This window comes from Orycteropus afer, unplaced genomic scaffold (genome assembly GCF_000298275.1).
Source record: "Orycteropus afer afer isolate SDZICR_OR568_19922 unplaced genomic scaffold, OryAfe1.0 scaffold00164, whole genome shotgun sequence".
NCBI classification, from domain to species: domain Eukaryota; kingdom Metazoa; phylum Chordata; class Mammalia; order Tubulidentata; family Orycteropodidae; genus Orycteropus; species Orycteropus afer.
In genome coordinates, this window is record NW_006921751.1 from 1866460 (window position 1) to 1879813 (window position 13354).

The 13354-nt window shown below is 37.6% G+C and overlaps 1 pseudogene; it reads left to right on the plus strand.

The window, feature by feature from the left end:
- The first annotated feature begins 760 nt into the window (after positions 1-760).
- Positions 761-1096, plus strand: LOC103201755 (annotated as a pseudogene).
- The last annotated feature ends 12258 nt before the right edge of the window (positions 1097-13354 follow it).

Sequence of the window (13354 nt, forward strand, 5' to 3'; positions counted from 1 at the left end):
CTTCAGTAAACAAATGATGATGGGAAAACTTACCTTCCATACAGGAAATAAATGATAAGGTCAAATAAGGTCAAGATAGATTAATAACATAAATGAGAAAAAAATTCAAAACTTTTATGAACATACAGATGATATTTGTTTTACCTAAGAATATGAAGAATTATTTAAACAAGATAGAATTATGTAAAAGAAAAGCGATTATTTAATTTTACTACAACAGATCAGAATAAGGAACTCTGGTAGTGTAGTGCCTAAGGCGTTTGACTGCTAACCAGAAGGCTGGGGGTTTAAACCCACCAGCCACTCCTTGGAAGGAAGGTTGGACAATCCACTTCCGTAGTGATACCACCTTGGAAACCCAAGGAGGGGTTGCTATGAGTTGGATCCAACTGGACAGCAGTGTGTTATAGCAGAATAAGGAAAATCAATATAACAAATCAACACTGAAACAAGATTTGAAACAAGATTTCATTAATGCCTTTACAACAAAATATGCTATAAGCCAGACAACAAACTAAAAGAAGATATAACAAAGCTTATGACTAAAAAAGTGCTGTTGTTGTGTGCTGTCAAGACGATTCCAAATCATAGTATATACAGAAAATACAAAAATAATTAAATAAGAAAAAAACAAACATCTAAATAGAAAATTAGTAATGGATACGAGCAGGCAATTCACAGTAGTAGTAACTGCATAACATAACACTTAAAAAACAACTTTGGTGTTTCTATGGCATCCACTAGAAGCTCGGTGGTTGCCATGGAGCTATAGGCAGAGTTTGTCGGGCAGGACGGGCAGCGGCAGCACATACGGGTGTCTTGTGAGGCGCCGGGCGGTGCTGCCCCTTACCAGGGCCTGTTGTTGGGGCTGGGTAAGATGAGACAGAAGGCAGATGAGCTCCTCAGCCCCATGATACAGCGGGAAGTGCAGGACCAGATGGCGGCGGCTGTGGAAGAGGCCTTGGACGGTGATGGTGATGGTGATGGTGATGGTGATGGTGATGATGATGATGATGATGCAGAAGATGAAAATAGCAATGATGACAGAGCTAATTCAGATGAACCATCTGCAAAACGGCCAGAACCACCATCTTAATAACATTGATAACAGAGCTAATTCAGACGAATAGCCATGAAATAGTGCCTAGTATAATGTCCAAAGATGAGCCCCTCAGGTTGGAAGCCACTCAACTGGGGAAGAGCTGCCTCTGCAAAGTAGAGTGGATCTAATGGTGTAGATGGAGTAAAACTTTTGGGACTTTTATTTGCTAACGTGGCCTGACTCAAAATGAGAAGAAACAGCTACAAATATTCGTTAATCATCAGAAAATGAAATATATGAAGTATGAAATTTAGAAAAAGGAATTTGTCAGAAATGAAATAGAGCTTATAAAGATCAATGTCTTAGGCATTCCAAACCAAGAAAACAAAACTCACTGCCATCAAGTGATTCTGACTCATAACGATGCCCTTTGGGCAACAACTCTTTATGGAAGTGGATTGCCCAATAGTCCTTCTGTGGAGTGGCTGGTGAGTTTGAACAGCCAATCTCCTCGTTAGCAGTCAAATCCCTTAAGCATTATGCCACCAGAGCTCCTTATCTAAGGCATTATTTAGCTGAAATAGACTGGCATTGGCCAGTTGGCATTGGACAATCATATTGTCTACTATGCTGGGAATAAGATTGACGAATACAATCTTCAGTATGGATTACATCTCAATATAAAGAAAACAGAAATTCTCACAACTAGACCCATTAGCAGCATCATGATACATGGAAAGAAGATTAAATTTGTCAAACACTTCACATTGCTTGGTTCTACAATCGACACCAATGGAAGCAGCAGTAAGGACATCAGATGGCGTATGGCACTGGGCAAGTCATCTGCAAAGGACCTCTTTCAAGTGTTTGCTAGGGAGCAAAGATGTCTCCTTGAGGACTAAGGTGCACCTTACACAAGCCATGATATTTTTGATCACCTCATATGCATGTGAGAGCTGGACAGTAAATAAGGAGCACCAAAGAAGAACTGATGCTTTTGAGATGTGTTGCTGGCAAAGAATGAAGAAAATACCACAGACTGCTAAAAGAACTAACAAATCTGTCCTGGAGGAAGTGCAGCCAGAATGCTCCTTGGAAGCAAGAATGGCCAGACATCGTCTCACCTACTTTGGTCATATTGTCAGAAGGGACCATTCCCTGGAACAGGATGTCATGCTTGGTAAGGCAGAGGGTCAATGAAAGAGGGGAAGGACCTCAACGAGATGGATTGACACAGTGGCTGCAGTGATGGGCTCAAGTATAGCAGGGATCGCAGAGTTGGCATGGGACCAGGCAGTGTTCATTCTTCTGTGCATAGTGTCACTATGAGTCAGAGACAACTCAACGGCACCTAACAACAACACATGCTGGGAATGACAAAATTGAAGAAGAATGGTGTTGTATTCATTGTCAAAAATGATATTTCAAAATGTAACCTGAAGTACAATGCTGTCAGTGATAGGATATTATCCATATGCTTACAAAGAAGATTAATAATAATATTATTCAAGTTTATGTGCTGACCACTAAACCCAAAGATGGAGAAATTGAAAATGTTCACCAACTTCTGCCTTCTGAAGTTGACCAAATACACAATGAAAATATACTAATAGTTACTGGTGATTAGATTACAAAAGTTGGAAGCACAGAAGAAGCCTCAGGAGTAGAAAAATATGGCCTTGGTGAATGAAATGATGCAGAAAGCTCATGATAGAATTTTACAAGATCAGTGACTTCATTTCAAATATTATTCGTCAACAACATAAAAGATGACTATATATGTGGACTTTGCCAAATGGAATTCATAAGAATCAAAATGACTATATCTGTGGAAAAAGAATGAGAAGCTCAGTATAATAATTTAGCACACGGCCAAGAGCTGACTGTGGAACAGACCATCAGTTGCTCTGTAAGGCCCCCTTAAAGACTTAAGGAGCACAGATGTCATTTTGAAGACAAATGTGAGCCTAACCTCAGCCATGGTATTTTCAGTCACCTCATATACATCTACATGTACACATGCTTTTGTGATGCGGTGCTGGCAAAGAATGCTTTTACATATACATTTATGAGTTGGTGAAAGAATAAAGAAGACTGAAGAAGAGTTGATGCTTCTGAACTATGGTGTTGGCAAAGAATACTGAAAATACCATGGACTGCCAGAAGAAAGAACAAATCTCTCCTGGAAGAAGTGCAGCCAGAATGCTCTTTAAGAATGGACAGACTTTATCTCAACTACTTTGGTCACATGGTCAGAAGGGACCATTCCCTGGAGAAGGATATCATGTATGGTAAAGTAGAAGGTCAGTGAAAAGGAGGAAGACTCTCAATGAGATGGATTGACACAATGGCTGCAATGAAGGGCTCAACCATAGTAAGGATTGTGAGGATGGGCCATGACTGGACAGTGTTCTGTTCTGTTGTACACAGGATCACTATGAGTCTAAATTGACCCAACAAAAACTAAGAACAACAAGTTCAAGTTGAAGCTGAAGAAAATTAAAACAAGTCTGGGAGAGCCAAAATAGGACATTGATTATATTCCATCTGAAATTAGAAACCATATGAAGTATAGATTTGATGCATTGAACAACAACGACAAATTGTGGGATCACGTCAAGGACATCATTCATGAAGAAAGAAAGATCATTAAAAAGAAAGGAAAGGAAGATAAGACCAAAAAAGATGTCAGAAGAGACTCTGAAACTTGTTCCTGAACAGAAGATTTCAAAGGGTGGCTCTAGAAGACAAAGTAAATTGTATAATGAAATGTGCAAAGAGCTGGAATCAGACAATCAAAAGAGAAGAAAGACATCAAGCCTTGAGTTGCAATACTGAAGGATTCTATGAGCTAACTACTGAACAATGCAGAAAACATCAAAAGAAAATAGAAAGAATACATAGAGTCATGGTACAAAAAAGAGTGGCTCAACATTCAACCATCAGGAGGTAGCATATAATCAAGAATCAATGGGATTTAAAGGGAAAGTTCAAACTGCACTGAAGGTATTATAGAAAATAAAGTCTCTGGGAATAGACAGAATATCTATTGGGATATTAAAAACAAAACAAAACAAAAACAGATGTAGCACTGGAGGCTTATGCTAGGAAATTTGCAAGACAGCTACCTGTCTAAGCAACTGGAAAAGATCCATTTTGTGCCCATTCCAAGGAAAAGTGATCCAACAGAATGTGGAGATTATCGAACCATTCATTCACATCATATGCAAGTAAAATTTTGTTGAAGATAATTAAAAAATGATTGCAGCATTATACCAACAAGGAACTGCCAGAAATTCAAGTGAGATTCAGATGAGGGGGTGGAATGAGGGATATCATTGCTGATATCAGATGGATCTTGGCTGAAAGCAAAGTACAGCAGAAAGATATTTGTTGTTGGTGTTGTTAGATCCATCAAGTTGTCTCCGACTCACAGTGACCCTATGCACAGTAGAATGAAACACAACCTGGTTCTGCGTCAGCTCCATGATCCCTGCTATACTTGAGGTCACTGCTTCAGCCACTGTGTCAATCCTCTCATTGAGGGCCTTCCCCTCTTCCATTGACCTTCCACCTTACCAAGCTTGATATCCATCTCCAGGGAAGGTCCCTTCTGACAACATGACCAAAGTAGGTGAGATGCAGTCTGGTCATTCTTGCTTCCAAGGAGCATTCCAGCTGCACTTCCTCCAGGACAAATTTGTTAGTTCTTTTAGCAGTTCATAGTAGTTTGAACATTCTTTGCCAGCACCACATCTCAAAAATTCTTCTTTGGTCTTCCTTATTCATTGTCCAGCTCTCGCATGCATATGAGGCGATTGAAAATATCATGGCTTGTGTCAGGTCCACCTTAGTCCTCAAGGAGACATCTTTGCTCCTCAGCGCTTGAAAGAGGTCCTTTGCAGCCAATTTGCCCAGTGCTATATATCATCTGATGTCCTGACCACTGCTTCCATTGACGTCAATTATAGAACCAACAATGTGAAGCCTTTGACAACTTCAATCTTTTCTCCATTTATCATTATGCTACTTATAGGTCCAGTTGTGAGAATTTTTGTTTTCTTTATATTGAGATGTAATCTATACTGCAGACTGTATTCTTTAATCTTCATCAGTAAGTCCTTCAAGTCATCCTCACTTTCAGCAAAGTTGTGTTGTCAGAATACCACAGGTTGTTAATGATTCTTCCTCTAATCCTGATGCCATGTGCTTCATATAGTCCAGCTTCTTAGATTATTTTGTCAGCATATAGATTGAATACTACCTCACTGCTGTCAAGTCAGATCTGACTCATAGTGATGCCTCCTAGGGTTTCTAAGACAGTATCACTACTGAAGTAGATCACCCAATCTTCCTTCCAAGGAGTGGTTGGTGGGTTTGAACTGCTAGCCTCCTGGTTAGCAGTTAAATGCCCTAGGCACTACACCACCAGAGCTCCCATAGATTGAATAACTATGGTGAAAAGATACAAACCTGACACACTCCCTACTTGATTTTAAACCATGCAGTTTCCCCTTGTTCTGTTCAAATGACAGCCTCCTGGTCTAGGTACAGGTTCCTCATGAGTACAATTAAGTGTTTTGCAATTCCCATTCTTCTCAATATTATGCACAATTTGTTATGATCCACACAATCAAATGCTTTTTCATAGTCAAACACAAGTAAACATCTTTCTGGTATTCTTTGCTTTGAGCCAAGATCCATCTGACATCAGCAATGATATCCCCTGTTTCACATCCTCTTCTGAATACAGCCTGAACCTCTGGAAGTTCTCTGTCAATATACTGCTACAACCAGTTTTGAATTATCTTCAGTAAGATTTTACTTGCGTGTGATACTAATGATATTATTCGATAATTTCCACATTCCGTGGGATCACCTTTCTTTGGAATGGGTACAAATATAGATCTCTTCCAGTCAGTTGGTCAGGTTGCTGTCTTCCAAATATTTTGGCATAACTGAGTGAGTGCCTCCAGCGGGGCATCCATTGGTTGAAACATTGCAACGGGTATTCCGTCAATTCCTGGGAACCTTGTTCTTTGCCAATTCCTTCTGTGCAGCTTCAACTTCTTCCTTCAGTACCATTGGTTCTTGATCATATACCACCTCCTGAAATAGATGAACATTGACCAGTTCATTTTGGTACAGTGACTCTGTGTATTCCTTCCATCTTCTTTTGATGCTTCCTGCATCATTCAATATTTTGCCCATAGAATCTTTCAATATTGCAATTCACGGCTTAGTTTTTTTCCTTTTTTCTTTCAGCTTAAGAAATGCCATGTGTGTTCTTCCCTTTTCGTTTTCTAACTCCAGGTCCTTGCACATTTCTTACAGTGATTGGCTTTTTCTGCTCGAGCTGCTCTTTGAAATCTTTGGTTCAGTTCTTTTATCTTGTCATTTCTTCCATTTGCTTTAGCTACTTTCCATTCAAGGGCAAGTTTCAGAGTTTCTTCTGGGATCCATTTTGATCTTTTCTTCTTTTCTCATCTTTTTAATGAACTCTTGCTTTCTTCATGGATAATGTTCTTGATGTCATCACGCAATTATTCTGGTTTTCGGTCATTGTTATTTAATGCATTGAATCTATTCTTCAGATGGTATCTAAATTAAGGAGCAATATATTCAAGGTCATATTTTAGCTCTTGTGGACTTGTTTTAATTGTCTTCAACTTCAAGTTGAAGTTGCATATGAGCATTTGATGGTCTGTACGACAATCAGCAGCTGACCTTGTTTTGGCTGAAGATATTGAGCTCTTCTATTACCTCTTGCCACAGATGTTGTCAGTCTGATTCTTGTGTATTCCGTCTGATGAAGTCCATGTGTATAGCCACCATTTGTGTTGTTGAAAAAATGTATTTGCAATGAATAAGTCATTGGTCTTGCAAAATTCTATCATGCTATCTCCAGCACTATTTCTCTCACCAAGGCCAATTTTTCCAGCTACCGGTGATTCTTCTTTGTTTCCAACATTTGCATTCCAGGCTCCAGTGATAATTAACACATACTGATTGCATGTTTGGTCAATTTTGGACTGCAGAAGTTGATAAAAATCTTCAATTTCCTCATCTTTGGCTTTGGTGGTTGGTGTATAAATTTGTATAATAGTCATATTAACTGGTCTTCCTTGTAGGCATATGGATATTATCCTATCACTGACAGTACTGTACTTCAGGACAGATCCTGAAACATCCTTTGTGATGATGAATGCCATACCATTCCTCTTCAAATTGTCATTCCTGGCATAGTAGATCATATGATTGTCTGATTCAAAATGCCAAAACCAGCACATTTCAGCTCACTAATGCCTAGGATATCGATCTTTATGTGTTTCATTTCATTTTTGTCAGCTTCCAATTTTCCTAGATTAATACTTTGTACATTCCATGTTTCTATTATTAATGGATATTTGCAGCTGTTTCTCCTCAATCTGAGTCATGCCACATCAGAAAATGAAGGTCTTGAAAGCTTTACTTTATCTATGTCAGTAAGGTTGGTCCTACTCTCATGATGCAGCACTCTCCTAGTCATATTTTGAAAGTCTTCTGACCTAAAGGACTCATCCTCCTACATTGTACCCAATAATGTTTACAGGCTATTCATAAAGTTGTGCAGTAATGTATCAGACAGTGTTTCTCTGCTATTCATAGGTTTTCCCTGGACAATTCTTTGAGAAGTGGATGGTCTCTTCCTTCTTCCTAGTGTGTCTCACCTGTAAGCTGTATTGAAACCTGTGAACCATGTGCAACCTTGACAACACTTGAAACACTGGTGACACACCCTCAAGCCTCATAGCAACACACAAGCCACAACAGTACGACAGACTGACAGACAAGTTTGTCTTGCTTAGCTTTTCAAAACCTTTCCACCTTCCTCTTACTTCAATCCTTGGCTGCTACTCTGCTCTGTCATCACCTGTGTTTTATTCCCTATGCATAGTGATTCAGCATCATAACAAATTATGGATAACACTGTGAATAATGGGAACTCTGTAAAAATTAATTATGCTCATGAAGAAACAAGAGGCAGTCACTTCAACAGAACAGGTGGAGACTTTATGGTTAAAATGAGGGAAGTGTCAAAGTTACATCCTATCACCATACTTATTCAATCTGCATGCTGAGCAAATAATCCAAGAAGATGAACCATATGAAGAAGAATGTGGCATTAGGATTAGAGGAAGACTCATTAATAACTTGAGATGTTTAGATGACACAATTCTGCTTGCTGAAAGTGAAAATGGCTGGAAGAAGAACTTACTGATGAAAATCAAAGAGTACAGCCTTCTGTATGGATTACACTTCAACATAAAGAAAACAAAAATCTCCACAACTGGACCAATAAGCACTATCATGATAAATGGAAAAAAAGATTGAAGTTCTTAAGGCTTTCATTTTACTTGGATTCACAATTAACACCCATGGAAATAGCAGTCAAGAAATCAGACCAGATGTTGCACTGGGTAAATCTGCTGCAAAAGATCTCTTTAAGGTGTTAAAGAGAAAAATGTCACTTTGAAGACTAAGGTGGGCTGGACTCAGAAGATGGTATTTTCAATAGCCTTATATGCATGTGAAAGCTTGATAATGAATAAGGAAGACCAAAGAAGCATTGATATTTAAATTGTGGTGTGGGTGAATAATAGTGGACTGACAGAAAAATGAACAAATCTGTCTTAGAAAAGGTATTGCCAGAATGTTCCTTAGAAGTGAGAGTGGCCAGAGTTGTCTCATGTACTTTGGTCATGTGATCAGAAGGAATCAGTCCCTGGAGAAGGATATCATGCTTGGTAAGGTGCAGAAACAGTGAAAAAGGGGAAGACCTTTAATGAGAATGGAGTGACACAGTAACTGCAATGATGGACTCAAGCATAGCAATCATTGTGAGAATGGTGCACGAGCGGGCATTGTTTTGTTCAGTTGTGTATATGGTCATGATGAGTTGAAATCAATTCAACGGGACCTAACAGCAACAACAGCATTTCTATATAAATAGTACTATTATTACCACAAATGAGGCAGAAAGAGCTTCATTAAAAACTCTACCTTAAGAATAAAACAATTAAGCAAATCTGTTGCAAAAGAACTTTTTAAGGAGTTAAAGAGTAAAGATGTCTCTTAGAAGACTGAAATGTTCCTGACCCAAGTCTTCATTGCATAAGCGTGTGACAGCTTGACAATGAACAAGGGAGACCAAAGAATAATTGATGCCTTTGAATTATAGTGTTGGTGAAGAATATGGACTATACCATGGACTGTCAGAAGCATGAACAAGTCTGTCTTGGGAGAATTATAGCCAGGATGCTCTTTAAAGTGAGGATGGTGAGACTTTGTCTCTCATACTTTATTCATGTCATCAGGAGGTTCTAGTCCCTGGAGAAGGATATCATGCATAGTAAAGTATGACAGCAAAAAAGAGGAAGACCCTCAATGAGATGGGTTAACAAAGTGGTTCCATCAATGGGCTGAAATATAGCAATGACTGTGAGGATGGTGTAGGACTGAATAGTGTTTCATTTAATTGTGTATAAGGTCACTATGAGTCAGAACTGACTCAACGGCATCTAATAATAATTATAAATAATACTGAAATATTAATTTTATGTACATATATATGTATATAAGGCTATATACAAACAATTCTATATAGTTTATTTTGAAGATATACAAATAGTAAAATAATAAAAATGAAGATAGGAAGTATATTTAACAAATTATGTTTGTGATTGCTTCAAGAAAGAGAAAGAAAACCAGAGTTAGGAGTATGAGAGATGTTATTAAAATCAGGTAAGAGCCTCTCACTCTTTTTCTTTCAATATAAAATCCAGAATCCTCAAAAAAGGCCTACAAAAGCTTACATGATCCAAGACCCTTGTTATCCTTATGTCTTTAACAACTGTTTCCCCATTTCTAGCCAACTCCAGACACATTAATGCTCCTCCATGATCTCAGAACACTTGCACCTCTGAATTTTTACATTGGCTTTCCTTCTGCTTCAAATTATTTAAATGGCTCACTGCCTCCCCTCTATGAGCCCACCAAGACTCCACCACTGAATTTAAAATAACACAGCTACTCCTATTCTAGAACTTGCAATCATTCTCATCTGTTTTGTTTGTCCATCTGTAGTAGTTAAAGTTGTGTGTCTATTTGGCTGGACTGTGATTTTAAGTTACTTGGTAGCTGAGTGCAGTTATTCCTGACAATGAAATTGGATGTGGTATAATCACCTCCTTGGTGGAATCCGCTGTCAGCAGCTGATTTGTTGAAGAGGAGGTGTCATCAGGATGTGGACTGTTTCCAGTATATAAGAAGAAAATTTGGGAAATATCCCTAGATTTTAGGCTCATTTTTGAATCCTGTATTAGGCTGAGTCTTTATCTCTAGTTCCGGACTTGAACCAGTGGCCTATAATGTTCCTGCTGATCTTAGGATTGTGCTACTTCACCTGCTGATTTTGGGTCCTTCAGCCTTAGCAGCCAGCAACTGCATGGGTTAAGAAAACCTACAGTTCCACTGGACCTGGAATAAGATGCAGAGCAGAAGCCCAAGGTTGAGAGACCTTCACCAACTTCTAGAACCAGCACTCTGAAATGAGCCTTCTAGTCTCCTAAACTGTAAATGAATAAATTCCTGTTTGTTAAAGCCATTCACTTGTGGTATTTCTATTATAGCAATACTAGAGAACTAAGACACCATACAATATAGCTTTGTCAACTAAAATTGTGCTCAGTGCTTGTAAAAAAAAAAAAAAAAAAAAAACTCACTGCTGTAGAGTTGGATCCAACCCATAGAAACCCCTCCTTGGGTTTCCCAGGCAGTATCACTAAGGAAGTAGATTGCCCAACCTTCCTTCTGAAGAGTGGCTGGTGAGTTTGAACCTTCAGCCTTCTGGTTAGCAGTCAAATGCCTTAGGCACTACGTCACCAGTGCTTACAGTGCTTACTAATTACTTATTAAATGGGCTTCAGTTATATCAATACTATTTTACTGAGAAGAAAATGATAGGGTATTAACAATTATTAATTCTAGGCATTGAATATGTGTTAGTGATTATTTTTCTTTGTATTTTCTCTATTTTAAAAATGTTGATGAAAACAATTAATTAAAGCATAATACATTTGAAGGCTACATATTATGTACAATAGGGTTGATTTTCTGTTATTGGCACTTAAATTACATGGCATAAAAATAAAAATCTGAAATTATTTTAATGAAATATTGTACTAACAATCAGTTGTTTTGCTAACACAAAGGTCCAACTATTTTTCCTTTTTGGTGAGTTGACAAATAATGTAGACCACATATTTTATTATGTGTATGCTATTTTATTATTTGCCATTTTAAATGGAAGGAACTCTGGTAGCATAGTGCTTAAGACATTTGACTGCTAACCAGAAGACTGGCAGTTCAAAACCCATCAGCCACTCTTGGAAGAAAGAGTGGGCAATCTACTTCCATAGTGATGCTGTCTTGGAAACCCAAGGAGGGGTCACTATGAGTCAAGTTTGACTCAATGGCAGTGATTTTGGATTTGTTTTGGTTTGGTATTTTAAATAGGTATACAATTTTGCTATTTTAAACATATATATATTTAAACAGGAAATAATTCAATTTTTGTACTTTGATATCTATCCTCAATTTGATGACTTAAACCCTAAAATAGTCTTGATAGAAATGAGGATTTTTTTTTTCTCATTTAATTTTCATTAAAATAACATTGTAGATTTAAAAAATAGAAAAAAAATATTTATGTCCAATTGAAAGAGTAAATGAAGGACCTTCATTGCACATACAGTAGAGGATTCTTACCAGACTATAATTACTGTCAAAAGAATTAACTTCAAAATCAAGCCAGTTTCCAACAAGGTAACTTTTCTGCAAATTGTGTCATTTCCAAATTTACTTGCGTGAGCAAACCTGGAGATGTACACACTTCCTTATGAGGTCTAGCGCATGAATATTTAACTTTAAAAGTATGAGCCACATTACAGAGCATCAGCAGAGAGTTTGCTGGACCGGCTACATGCAGGGGATTCATGAGCAAACTAAAAGTGAAAATCAGGTCCCACTATGGGTAAATTGGGAGGACAAGCTGAAAATTCTAAATCCAAACAACTAATAAACCATATGGCTCAGAGGATAATTTAATTGTTTTACATAAAATTTAATATGGAACAGGCACCATCAAGGTAGGTTATTCTTTAAAACCATACTGTAGCAGGCAGAACTTGGTGACTGAGAATTTCAGATGGAAAAATTCCATTGCTTGACTACCTCAGTCTCTATGGTCTTTAATATCATGCCTGCCTTCTAACTGAGAAAATAAGCAGGATGCAAAAATTTATAAAGAAAATAAAAATATGAAAATATTTTTATTTTAAAAAATAAGGTTTAGGATGAAATAAAAACAGCATGATTTTACTTTATCCATTTTTTTTTCACACTGAGTCCTTGTTAAATTATTTTATATCTATGTGTAATTTCAATTCACTTTAATGGCAAGATAGGGACTAAGTAAGAAATTATAATAAAAGAGAAAATGAAATGATATTCATATGGATAATGATAACCTTATTATTTTCTTCTAAGTGTAATATTGATTAAAAAATGAAAATGAAGAAATTAACAGAGCAATGAAATTTGACTCTGTGAGTATGTGTATCCCTTGAGTAGCTGATCTCATACCACTCTCATATACAATAGAATGGAAAAAAAATTACTTAACATCATTTTTAAAAGGGTACATTTATAAGTTGTATCATCCCAGTGATACTTGCAAAGAAGCAGCTCTTGGTTTATTTACAATTTTAGACCCAAATCCCTATATCTGATACTTCATTCTTTTAAACTAGGTTCAATATTGTGTTAGTCTCAACAAGTTACTCTTCTTTTGTTGTTGTTGCAGCTAGATGTCATTGGTCAGTTCTCAGTCATAGGGACCCTGTGTACAATAGAACAAAACAATGCCCAGTCCTGTGTCATCTTTACAGTTGCTGCTAAGTTTGAGCCCATTGCTATAGGCACTGTGTTAATCCATCTCATTGAGGGTCTTCCTTTTATTTTACTGACTCTCTACATTACCAAGAATGATATCCATCTCCTGGGACTGGTCCTTCCTGAGAACATATCCAAAGTAGAAGAGGTGAAGTTCCCCCATCCTCCCTTCTGGTGGTATTTCTTCCAAGACAGATTTGTTTCTTCTTCTGTCAGTCCATATTCAATATTCTACCAACATCATAATTCAAAGGCATCAATTCTTTTCCAGTCTTCTTTACCTGTTATCCAGCTTTTGCAGCCACATGAAGCAATTGA